The sequence below is a fragment of the Monodon monoceros genome, unplaced genomic scaffold, assembly GCF_005190385.1.
Source record: "Monodon monoceros isolate NGI ecotype Baffin Bay Population unplaced genomic scaffold, NGI_Narwhal_1 Super_Scaffold_4, whole genome shotgun sequence".
In the NCBI taxonomy this organism is placed as follows: Eukaryota; Metazoa; Chordata; class Mammalia; order Artiodactyla; family Monodontidae; genus Monodon; species Monodon monoceros.
Window position 1 is genome coordinate 38402520 of NW_021703781.1, and position 13014 is coordinate 38415533.

Here is a 13014-nt window from a genome sequence, read left to right on the forward strand (position 1 = left end):
GGTCAACAAAAACTTCACAGACTGAAATGTGAAAAGAAAACGAATGAAAAAAACAGAACATCCAAGAACTGTGGCACAACATTAAAAGGCATAATATATGCATAATTAGAATACCAGAAGAAGAAGGAACAGAGCAGAAGAAATACCTGAGTAGTAATAACCAAACATTCCAAAATTAATGACAAATCCAGGAAACTCAGAGAATATCAAGCAAGATAAATGTCCCCAAAACCACATCTCAACCTGTCTTACTCAAACTGCAGAAAACCAAATACAAAAGATCTTGAAAAAAGCAAAGAAGGGGTGGGGGTGGTATTGGGCCCCAGGGGTTGGTGGAATGTGAACCTTACCTACAAAGGAACAACGGTAAGAATTACAACCGACTTCTCAGAATCCAAGCCAGAATCCAATGCAAGCAAGGAGAGAATGGAGTGAAATATCTAAAGTGTTGAAGGAAGAAAACCACCAACCCAGAATTAATGAAAAGACACACTGAGGCATACATTTATATAATTCTGAATGACAAGGATAAACTCTTAAGAGCTTCTAGATGAAAGAACAGCTGACTCACAAAGTAAAGAAAAGCATCCTAGCTTCGGACTTCTCCTCTGCAGGGGTGAAAGCAAAAAGACAATGAGATTATGAGAAAAGAATTTCAATCCAGGAATATTATACATAAATAAATAGTCTTTCATATGACAGGCCCAAAACCAGATGTGTTCAAATGAGCAGGGCCTCGAGGAATAAATCACCCCTGTAATCTCTGCAGAGAAAACACTAAGGAGGTACTAACAAGCTGCCAAGCAAGGGGAAGGAGTGAGAAACAATAGACCTTGTTATTGAAACATGGTTACAACTAGATGGATAATATTAACATGATTTGAAATGTATAACATAATATTAAAGAAGACCTCCTGAAACAGAAGAGACTCTCCGTAAGAACAGAGCCAGTAATATACTGATAAATTATTAAAATGGGGCTTCCCTGGTGGCGCAGTGGTTGAGAGTCCGCCTGCCAATGCAGGGGACACGGGTTCATGCCCCAGTCCGGGAGGATCCCACATGCCGCGGAGCGGCTAGGCCCATGAGCCATGGCCCCTGAGCCTGCGCGTCCGGAGCGTGTGCTCCGCAACAGGAGAGGCCACAACAGTGAGAGGCCCGTGTACCGTAAAAAAAAAAAAAAAAAAAAAAAAAAAAAAATTAAAACGGAGCCTGGGTGTGGGGAGGAGTAATGGGTGGATTAAAACTTTCGAAGGTCATCTAAGAGGGGCTGGAGGAAGAGAAGTAGCAATCACTACACCATGGAGCAGCAGAAGAGCAACAAAGTAATCTGATATGTTAGTAGATATGGCTCAGTTATAATATTTAGGTGTGGGTTAGTAGCTATGAGAACTAAAAATCAGAAAACTACCAAATCAACAGAGAAGAAAAATGAAGCAATGACAAATTTGAATATACCAGAAAAAGTAAAGATTCTAAATAAGTATAATAGTATAAATTATGGTATATATTGCATTATGTTATACTCAAAAATAATATGTAGTAAACTAAGACAGATATATAAAACCAAATATACGAATTATCACAGAAAATGGGAATGGATATATTTCTTATGCAATACTAACATGCCATATTAGTCTTAAAAAAAACCCCAAATGTTGCCATTTGTTGTTTACAAAAAATAACTCTAAAACAAAGTGATAAAGAATGGTTAGGAAAGAAGGAATGGACAAAATACTACAAGAAAATGCAAATAAAAGGAAGCAAGCATGGTCTTATTCATATCAGATTAAGCAGAATTTGCAGCCTTAAAGTTCAATGGGGCAAAGGCAGATACGATGTAATGATAAATGTTAAAAATTAATCAAGGTTTAAGTCAAATCTGTATATGTCCAAATAGATAAAAGAAAAACTGCTACAGTTACAAGATAATTTGGTTAAAGAAAACAAACCACAATCACGGTAAGAGGCAATATATCTCTATCAACAAGAAAGGACTATCAAATGGAGTTTGTTGAACTCACGTGTTCAGGTAATTACTAATGATAGTTAAAATTCAGTTACTTAGAAAAATGTCTTTCATACAATATTTTAAATACATACTATCTCATACTCAGGACAAACCTATAACATAGATACTATTTTTCCCATTTAACAGATAAGAAAATTGAGGCAGAAAGAGGTTACCCAACTTCCCAAGGTCACCCTAAATTTGAACTAGGTCATCTGAAAATAAAGCACCACTTATAATCGTTATGTTATGCTGTGCTTTCAGAGACAATATTGCTAAACCCTACAAATCAGAGGTTTTACAAGCTACTTTGTCTGATTATGACCTATAAAACCAAAATTTTAAAAACTCACTAAAAAGTCATTAACTCACAAAATAAGACATTCTCCAAATTAAAAACTTTAGATCAAAGAAAAGTAACCAACATCCAAATTACTACTGTCCTAGAAAGAAACAAAGGGGGAAATTCATTACATGAAAACTTAAGACCTAAAACTAAAGCTGTCACAGAGAAAAATTGTCTTTAACTTATTTTTTAAATAAAGACTGAAAATAATTATGAACTTTATGTTTAGCTAAAAGAAATATGAAAAATAAAAAACAAATCAAAAAAGTATGAAAAAATAAGGATAAAATCTTAAGTGAATAAAATTAAAATAAAGCCAAAATAAATGAGGAAGACTAAATTAAACCAAAAGCATTTTTTTTCAGTATGTCTCATACATAAAATGGGCAAAACGGGTTGGGGGGGAAGAAAACTAACATAAAACTTTAAGACAATTTAATTTAGCAAACAATTTTTTTGGTTGTTGTGCCTAAAAATTTTTACAAGAGGGGGAGGAAATATACCTGATATAATGTTTTGGGGGTTTTTTTGTTTGTTTGTTTGTTTGTTTTTTAGAAGATGTTGGGGGTAGGAGTTTATTAATTAATTTATTTATTTTTGCTGTGTTGGGTCTTCGTTTCTGTGCGAGGGCTTTCTCTAGTTGTGGCAAGCGGGGGCCACTCTTCATCGCAGTGCGCGGGCCTCTCACTATCGCGGCCTCTTGTTGCGGAGCACAGGCTCCAGACGCGCAGGCTCAGTAATTGTGGCTCACGGGCCCAGTTGCTCTGCGGCATGTGGGATCTTCCCAGACCAGGGCTCGAACCCGTGTCCCCTGCATTAGCAGGCAGATTCTCAACCACTGTGCCACCAGGGAAGCCCCGGATATAATGTTTTTAATTCAAAAGGGGAAAAAGGTATGTTCAAAATAAAAACTATAAAGGGATATTACTTTTTATTACAAACCTCCTCTAATCAAAAGAAAAATACATCAGTGACAAGAAAAAGTCCCAGAATTGAGTCAAATATATGTACAATGCCTACTTGTAAAAAAAAAATTACACCTCACACTATATAAAAATATATATTTGAATGAATAAGTATAAAACACAAAACAAAAGACAAGGAAGCACCCAAGTAATAACATATTAAGTCTGTTACAAAAAGGCAGAAAATCTTAGATTGGATTAAAAAGATTGAGCTACATGGTGCTTACAAAGGAAACACCTAAAACAAAACGGCACATGAAAGTTCATTCATTCATTCACATAGCAACTTTTCAATACTTATTATGCACTTAGACTACAACAGTGAAAAACAATGATGTCCCCCTCCAGTCTTCAGGAGAGTTATATTCGTTCAGGAAGGCAAAAACAGACAATAAACAGCATAGTAATAATGAAACTATAGTGTTGGATGAGAAGTGTTTTGGAAGAGTGTGTTGGAGCAGTGCCTTAATACACAATACATAGTGTATTTAAGGTAAGGGGGATGGGAACGCTGGGGGTTAGTGTAGCAATTTTAAGGTGGAAGTTTGTGTAGAGTAAAGCAAAATGTGAGAAACCCTTGGTGTGATTGTGCTTTGCCCTGGGACAAAAAGCACCTGCTCCCAGCTGGGGATAACAAATGACAAACTGGGAAGAAGCAAATACAACTTACATCATGTTCTAAAAAATAATTTCCCTAATATAAAGAAATTAAATCTATAATTTAAAAACTTTCCATAAAGAAAATCCAGGCCCTATATAAATTCACTGGTGAATTTTTACAAACAACTAAGTAATAAATAATACCAATCTTCAACAAACACTTCCAGGGAATAGACAATGAGGAAATACTTAACATGTTTCTTTGAGGCCATATACAATTGATACAAAACATGACAAAAACATTATAAAAAAGGTAAATAAAAGTCTCTCTCATGAAGAAAGACAAAAATCCTAAACAACTTATCATGAAATACATTCAAAGATGACAGAATATCAAGACCAAGTGGGAATTTTTCCTGGAAAAATAGGCTGGTTTAACACTTGAAAATCGAAACATTAATAGAATTACATCAATCAATATGTTAATATCAATCCATTAAAAGAATAAAGGAAAAAACCATACAATCAACTCAATAATTAAATTCAACACCATTGGATGATAAAAACTTTCAGCAAACTACGAGTAGAATGAAACTTCCCCAAGAACATCTACCAAAAATGTTACAGCAAGTATCATCCTAAATGATAAAATATCGAAACGCTTCCCTTGAGACTGGGATGAAAACAAGTATGTACTATTCTATTCCATGGTAGCTCCTAGCCACAGCAATAAAGAAAAAGAAATTAAAGTTTTTAAATGGGACAAAAAGTAAGAAATATCCATATAACATAATTGTGTGGAAGGAAACTTCAAAATAATCTACAGATAAAATATTAGAGTTAATAAATGGTAAGGTCACTGAAAACAAGATCAATATACAAAAATTGACTATATATACTAGCAACGCCAAAATAGGGAGAAAATTTTTCAACTACCTAAGAATAAATCTAACAAAAGAAGTAAAACATGTACACATGGAAATTATCAAACATTCCTGAGAAAAGTTAAAGGAGACCTAAGTAAATGAAGAGAAATGCCATGTTCATGAGTTGAAAATTCAAGTCAATATTAATATAACCTAACTCCCAAATCAATCTATAGATCCAATGCAATACCAAATTCCAGCAGATTCCCAGGGAAGGGTGGGAAGGGGGGCAGGGCGTTGACAAGATGATTTTAAAGTTTATACAGAAATACAAAGAACTGGGACTTCCCTGGGGGCGCAGTGGATAAGACTCTGTGCTCCCAATGCCAGGGGCTTGGGTTCATTCCCTGGTCAGGGAACTAGATCCCACATGCATGCTGCAACTAAGAGTTCGCATGCCACAACTAAGGAGCCCATGTGCCACAATTAAGGAGGTGGCGAGCCGCAACTAAGGAGCCCGCCTGCCACAACTAAGACCCAGTGCAACCAAATTAATTAATTAATTAATTAAAGAAAAAAAAAGAAATACAAAGGACTTAAAGTAGTTATGGTAAATCTTGAAGAACAAGAGTGGACAACTTATATCCACAGATATGAATACTTTTTATAACGCTAAAATAATAAGGCAGGGCAGTACTGGCATAGGGTAGACAAAGAGGCAACTGCAACAGAAATAAGAATCCAAAAAGAGATACACACATATGGTCACCTGATTTCTAACAGACACCACTGCAATTCTGTGGGGAAAGGAAGGTCTTTTCAATAAATGGTACTGTGGGAACTGACTAGCCATAGCTCAAAAAAAGACATGTATATGTATCTAACAATTCAAAATAGATCATAGACTTAAATGTGAAAGCTAAAACAATTCTAATTTTTAGATGAGAATATAAGAGAATTCCTTTATGACTTCGGGATGGGCAAAAATTTTTTTAAACAGGACACAAAGAGCACTAACCATTAAAGAAAATATTGATAAACTGGACTTAATTAAAATTCAGAACAAGTCTCAAACTTAAAGAAGGTATCTGTAGTACACATATCTGACAAAGGACTCATATCTAGAAATATAAGCATCCAAGTTAATACAGCACAGAAAAACTATCAATTTTTTTAACAAACAAAACAAATACACGCTTTAAAGAAAAAGATATCAAAATGGTTAGAAAACATGAAAAGATCCTCAGCATGATCAGCAATCTGAGAAATGCAAATTAAAACCACAATGAGATACCATTACACTCACCCACCAAATACTAAAAAAGAAAAAAGAAAAAGAAAACCTCACAAACAATACCAAATGCTAACAAGGCGATGGCACAAGAGAACCTCTCACATACCGCTGGCGGGAGTATCAAGCAGTACAACTACTTTGTAAAATCCGTTTGGCTGAATCTATCAAGGTTAAACATATGTATGCATGCTATGACCCATCAATTCCACTCCTAGGTTTCTATCCCTCAGATTCAAGTGCACATGTGTACAAAAGCCAGAATTGTAAACAACCCAAATATCCTTTCAGAACACAATAGATAAACTGGTACATTCATACCATGGGAAAAAAACCAAACTACTGCTACACATGGATGACCTCAAACATAATGTTGAGTAAAAGTCAGACGTAACAGATTATATATTACATGACTCTATTTGTATGAAGTTTAAAATGAGACAAAACTAATATATGATAACAGAAGTCAAAATAATAATTACCTTTGAATGAGTGGGCAAGTACAGTCTTGGAAAGAAAAGAAGACTTCTGCGGTACAGAAAATGGCCTTTATCTTGAGCTGGGTGATAGCTATCCAGCTGTAGCACGTATGAAAAATTCATCAAGTTGTACCCCGAGGATTTGTGTGCACTTTATTTCAATTTCAAAAAAAGAAAGAAATATTAACAACTTGAATGTAACAAGATTTGATCACTGACTGGATATGCGGGTAGCAGGTAAAGGACAGCACTTAGAAATAGATACTGGGTTTTTCACCGGGATGATGGACTGGCTGGTGATAACATTTGATGGGAAATAAAGGAGAAAGTTGGGGGAGCTGTTAATAACAACTTTCCTTTTGGACTGTAGAGTATGACGGGCCTTTAGAAGAGCTATACAGAGATGTCCAGCAGAGAGTTGGCCATTTGGGTCTAAGGTAGGGGAGAGGTCTGGGCTGGAGAGCCAGAAAAGCATCCCAGCAAATGATGCATCCCCAGACAGGAAAACAGATCACTCAGCAAGACCAGGAGAGTGAGGACAATAGGGGACCAATAATGGACACCTTGGGAGAAGCAGTAATAAGAGGCAAGAAGAGGAAGAAGACTCCATTGAGAAAAGAAATCACCACAGAGGAAGAGACCAGAAACCAATCAACACTTTCTAGAAGGGACTGAACATGAGTGTCAACTGGATAGAATGCTCAATTAAGGCAAATACTATAAGATCAATGACATTTGTCATAATAAGGTCACCGGTGTTCCTTACCAGACAGATCCAACAAGTGATGCAGTTTGAAACGTAAAAGGGCACTGGGAAAGCGTGTGCCAGAAAATACAACTTTAATCTATCTGCTGCACAATCTATACATAATATTACAGAGATTATCTGAAGGTGACATAATCCATTCTTTCTTGCAGATATCCCTGGTTCTATGCCCGGATCAAGCGGGACCATGAGGAAGAGGTCTACAAGACCACGGTGAGAAGCCCCTGGAAACCTCAATTGACTGAGTTCTCCTTTGGCACAAAGTGTCCTGCTTCCCCTGAGGAGCAATTACAAGCAGCTGGCTGCACCCATTTCCCATAGTCACTGAAAGATTACTTACTATGATACCTACAGTAAGACTAGGAAAGGAACATTTTCTTTAGAATTCTTAATGCCTCATGAGGAATTCACATGATGATTTCTTTAAGGGCCAATGCAAATCATGTAACAAAGAACATCTGCATTTTTTCTATGACTATCAGAAAAATCAGACAAATTCGGTCAATGATAGCACAGAATAGTCTAGTAATAGCATATAACCTGCATAAAACTGCATAGTACTTCATCCTGATACTGATGTGTTCCTATTATCCCTGAAGTTGACTTTCATCTATTTCTATATTTCCATTCTAACCTACTAACCCTAAAAAGTCTCATGTAAGACACTGTAAACAAAGGAGGGAAAAAATAAACAAACCACCTGAGATCTGTTCATTTTCTGTGGATCGAGGAAACACGTAGTGAACTACAAAGTTGGGCTGGAGGAAGAAAGAATAGATCACAAGAGATCTGATCTGCCTTGCATCTCCTGGATTCTCCTACCTATAAGCTCCACACACTAGCAGGATAAAATGTCCTCCTGTAGAACATCTTTTGGTCCTGAACTACCTTGGCAGTAGATTCTCAGTCTTTTAATAGAAACTGGGTTTGACTTAACTATGTCGGAAAATCTGACTATTGGCTAGGTTGCTACGAATGGGATGACCTGGTCATTCATCCTCTTGGGCTCAGTGGTTTTCATCTTTCATCCTAGGCAGAAGCAAGTAGTCCAGGAAGCTCTTTCCTTCACTACTTCCTGTGTCTGTGAAGTCAGGATGGAGGAAGCATCCACGTCTCTCAATGTCACGGGTGATAAAGGGCATAGGGTGAGGCCCCCTCAGGCACTGGAAAGAATAGAGAATCTGAAAGAAGTCAAAGGCTGTTAGGAAGGTCTGAGATAAGTTTTCTTAGTGGTAGGTGGTATTTCTCTCCCCCAGACTATATAATTTACTGGGCAGACTTGCCCCTTGCCTTAGCCCAGCTCCCTCTCCTGAAACCTGGCTCACACCTCAGGTTCTCACAGTCTGACGGGTGGCTTGCAGAGCACAAGGATCACATGGTGCATGGTGCAAGCGGCTGTGCAAATCTAGGGTCTGCTCTTTCTTGGCCTTGATCCTCCTCTGTTCTGCAGCCCTGGTGGAAGGTCTCCACTCATATGAGCCATCTTCCAGGTGGGATTCCTCTTTACCTCACAAGATCGGCTTTGTTCCTAGGAATCAGGACCTGAACCTAAGGGACAAAATCATTTTAGTTGGAACCTATATGAGCGCCCCAAATCTTGGAACACCCTGTGTCCCCAAATCTTGGGTGGGTCCTTCAGTAAACTCAAATCAGAACCATTGAAAACACACAGGCTGGACAGTTCATACCAGCCCCAGAACTAACCATTATGAACTATGATCCCAGACCCCCGAAGAGACACCAAGAATCCCAGAAATACAAGTGCCCCATGAGAAAAGAGTCCACGTTATACTTGACAGCGATGTCCTTTGGCTCAGTGCAGGGACGGGCACAACGTTTAGGCAGAATTGTTTTTTTAGGGAGGAAGCAGATGTGGATGTGCCTCCTCCGCCGGCTCTGCGGTCTTGAGGCACTCGCTAGCCACTCTGAGTCAGTTTCCGGGCCTAATACAGTGGGAGGGCGAGGAGTCCCTGCCGTCCTCACCCAGTGCGCTGCGGCCTCAGAACAGTGGCTGCCAACACTACGGCGCCCTCTCTGGGGACCCGCAGGCACGGGTAAGCGTACAAGGACCGGACACGAACAAGCCACTGCAGCAGCTGCCGCTGGCCGGGATAGGGGCCTGAACCCCGCCCCTCCCTCAAGCTCTGCCGCCTTTTGCACCGGCCAAGCGCCAACCGCGCTCCAGTGCCCGCCGCACCCCGACTGAAGCTGCGCGCAGGGCGGCGCATGCGCCAGAGGGCCTGTCGACCCCGAAGGTGTTACCCCCGACCGGCCTCGGGGCTGGAGCCCCGCCCCGGAGCTGGGGGTGGGACCTGAGCCACTTTGATCGCAGCCTGGGAGCCGGTGTGAGGCTGTTGCTGTGCTAGCCCAGACGCTGACGCGGGTGGAAGAGAAGACCAGAGAAGAGACCCGCAGTGCAAACTTTGAAAACAAACCTGGTGGTAGCAGGGCTTCTCCCAGGAAGGCACAGCAGCCCAGTGCTGGTGGCACTGGCGGTAGTAGTAATCATGATAAAGTGTGATGATGCCAGCTTCTCAAAATTACTTGTGAGAAATGGAATATTGCCTGCCATGTCAGTAAACAAAGGATGTCATAGTCATCAACGGTCATAGTCATCAAAAACTGCAGCCACCTCCGAGGGTGAGCCGGTGAGCCCTGAGGGAACTTAGAAAGGAAACAATACCTGCCATCTAGCAGCCATCGGATTGCAGCCACTCCCCACAGTGAGACCTGAGGAAACTCGAAAACACAGGATACTGGCCCCAGATCGCTGAGGTGCGTATCAAAGGAATGGTTTCAGTGAGCCCAGACTCTTGCATCTTCCCATACGTAGAAAAGCGCTAAATTCCTTGAGATACCTAGTTTTTTAAATTATTACTATTATTAACGATAATCTTTTGTTCCGACTACCTGCCCTTTGTTGCAAAACTCCTATATATCCTGGCTTGCCCCTCGCCTCCTCAGAGCAGTTTTCTCAGGGTTACTTGAGATGCTGCCTTTCCGGCTTGAAGTCCTAAGAATGTCAGCCTCATAAAACATAACTCTCAACTTTTAGGTTGTGCATTCTTTTTCAGTTGACACTTGCAATACACAAAATTGTTAGATGAGTAAAAATACAAACTGAAAAAAACAGGTTATCACACACAGCCTCATCTACCTTAGATAACATACACAACTATTTGACGTTTTACACAAATGGGATATTCAAGCAATATTTCAGTAAACGATATAAACATTTTCTTGGTCAATATATTTCCCAGTTCTTCCTTATCAAAAATTTCAAACAAATAGAAAATTTGAAAGATTCAGTGAGCAGACATATCTAGAGTCAATAGCTGATTCTGCCATATTTGCTTTATCTAGATGTCTTTACTTGTGATGAAACTTCAGCCCTGAGTGTGTCATCATGTATCTTCTAAGAGTAAGGACATTCTCCTATGTAATCACAATACCATTATCACACCTATAAAATTTAACCATAAAAAGCATCTAATATTCAAGTCCATGGACTTCTCTGGTGGCACAGTGGTTAAGAATCTGCCTGCCAATGCAAGGGACACGAGCCCTGGTTTGGGAAGATCCACATGCCGTGGAGCAACTAAGCCCGTGAGCCACAACTACTGAAGCCTGCGCACCCTAGAGCCTGTGCACCACAACTACTGAGCCCATGTGCTGCAACTACTGAGCAAACATGCCACAACTACTGAAGGCCACGCACCTAGAGCCCGTGCTCTGCAACAAGAGAAGCCACCACAACGAGAAGCCCGTGCACCACAATGAAGAGTAGACCCTGCTCGCCACAACTAGAGAAAGCCTGCACGCAGCAATAAAGACCCAATGCAGAAAAAAAAAAAAAAAGCATCTTTGTTTTACTCTCGCTGTCTTTAGGATTCTCTAACTTTCAACATTTCAATTATGATGTCTTGGTGTGGATCTCTTTGGATTCATCTTGTTTGGGACTCTGTAATTCCTGTACCTGGACATTTTTTCCTTCTTCAGGTTTGGGAAGTTTTCAGCCATAATTTCATCAAATATATTTTCAACCTCTTTCTCTTCTCCTTCTGCAACCCCTATAATGTGAATGTTTGTATTCTTGATGTCCCAGAGGTCTCTTGAAATATCCTCATTTTAAAGTTTTTCTTTTTGCTGTTCTGATTTGATTTCCCGTATTCTATCTTCCAGATTGCTTATGCATTATTCTTTATCACTTAATCTCCTGTTAATTCCTTCTAATGTATTTTTGTTTCAGTTATTCTTCAGTTCTGACTGGTTCTTTTTCATGTTTCATAGTTCTTTGAATTTCTCACTGTGTTCCTCTATTCTTTTCCCAAGTTTTTTTTGTGTGTGTTTTCTGTTTCGTGTGTGTGTGTTTTATTGTTGTTTTTTGTTTTACTATTGCTTTGAACTCTTTATCGGGTAAATTATGTTTCATTCCCCCCCCCGGGGGTTTCTTCCCCCCCTGTTCATTTGAAATATATAACTCTGTCTTCTCATTTTGACTTTCCCTATTTGTCTCTATGAAATTAGGTGAAACTGTTACCTATTATGGTCTTGTAGGCATGTCCTGTGGGAGCCTCCTTATGCAGTCTGTGTTAGCCCAGTGGCTTTGGTGGGAGCAGTCTTCTCCTGGGGTGTGCTGATGGCAGCTGCTTTGATGGGAGGTATGGCTAGTGTCCAAGGGAACAGAGCTGGAGTCAGATGTGAGCTGGGACTTGTCCCAGGCTCAGTGGTGGTTGTCACCCTATTGGGAAGTGGGACCAAGTCCAAGGGGCTTGAGCAGGAGCCCTAAGGAAGTTAAGTTTCTTCCTGGCATGATGGCAGTCTCTGCCTTGGTTAGGGGTGGTGTTGGGGCTGAGGGGTTGGAACAGCACTTCTGAGCTGGCTTTGCTTTTTCTCCAGTGCACACACACACACGTGATGTCAATGGCAGGCTCCACCTTGGTCAGAGGTGGGGTCAGGGCCCAAGGGGTTGGAACCCCACCTCTAGGCTGGCTTGCTCTTTCCCTAGTACATTCGCACACGTGCAATTGTGGTGGCAGTCTTTGCTTTGGTCAGAGGTGAGGTTGCGGCCAAGGTGCTGTAGTTTCACTCCTGAGCTGGCTATCCTTTTTTCCCAGTGCATACATGTGTGTTGGCAATGGCAGTCTCCACCTTAATGGGGAATGGTGCCAGTTCAGGCAGGACTGGAGTGGGATCCTGGTGCAGACTGGAGTGTACCCTGGGGTGTCCTGGCAGGCTGGCCAGAGCACCAGTTTTCAATCTGCTGGTCTGTGCTGGGACTGGGAGCAAATCTGTGTGTGCTCTTCAAGAGTGGAGTCTCAGTTTCTTACAGCCCTCCAGTAAGCCCCAGTGGTTTTCAAACCAACTAAGAGGGCTGTCTTCCTAGTGCCAGACCCCAGGACTGGGATGCTTCATATGGGGTGTGAATTCCTTGCTCCTTAGAAACGATCCCAAGCCTGTGACATCCCAATCTTCTGGATCACCAGCTACGGATGCAGATCCTGGCTAGGATGCTTCTCCTCCCTACCAGACTCTGTGTACAACAGCCTTGGTTGTACAAGAGCTGTTCTGCTAGTCTTCAGGTCTCCTTCACGAAGAATTGCTCTATACATAGTTGTATTTTTGATGTGTTCATTGGGCTAGGTGAGTTCAAGGTCTTCCTACTCCATCTTGATCCCACCCTGTCTCCA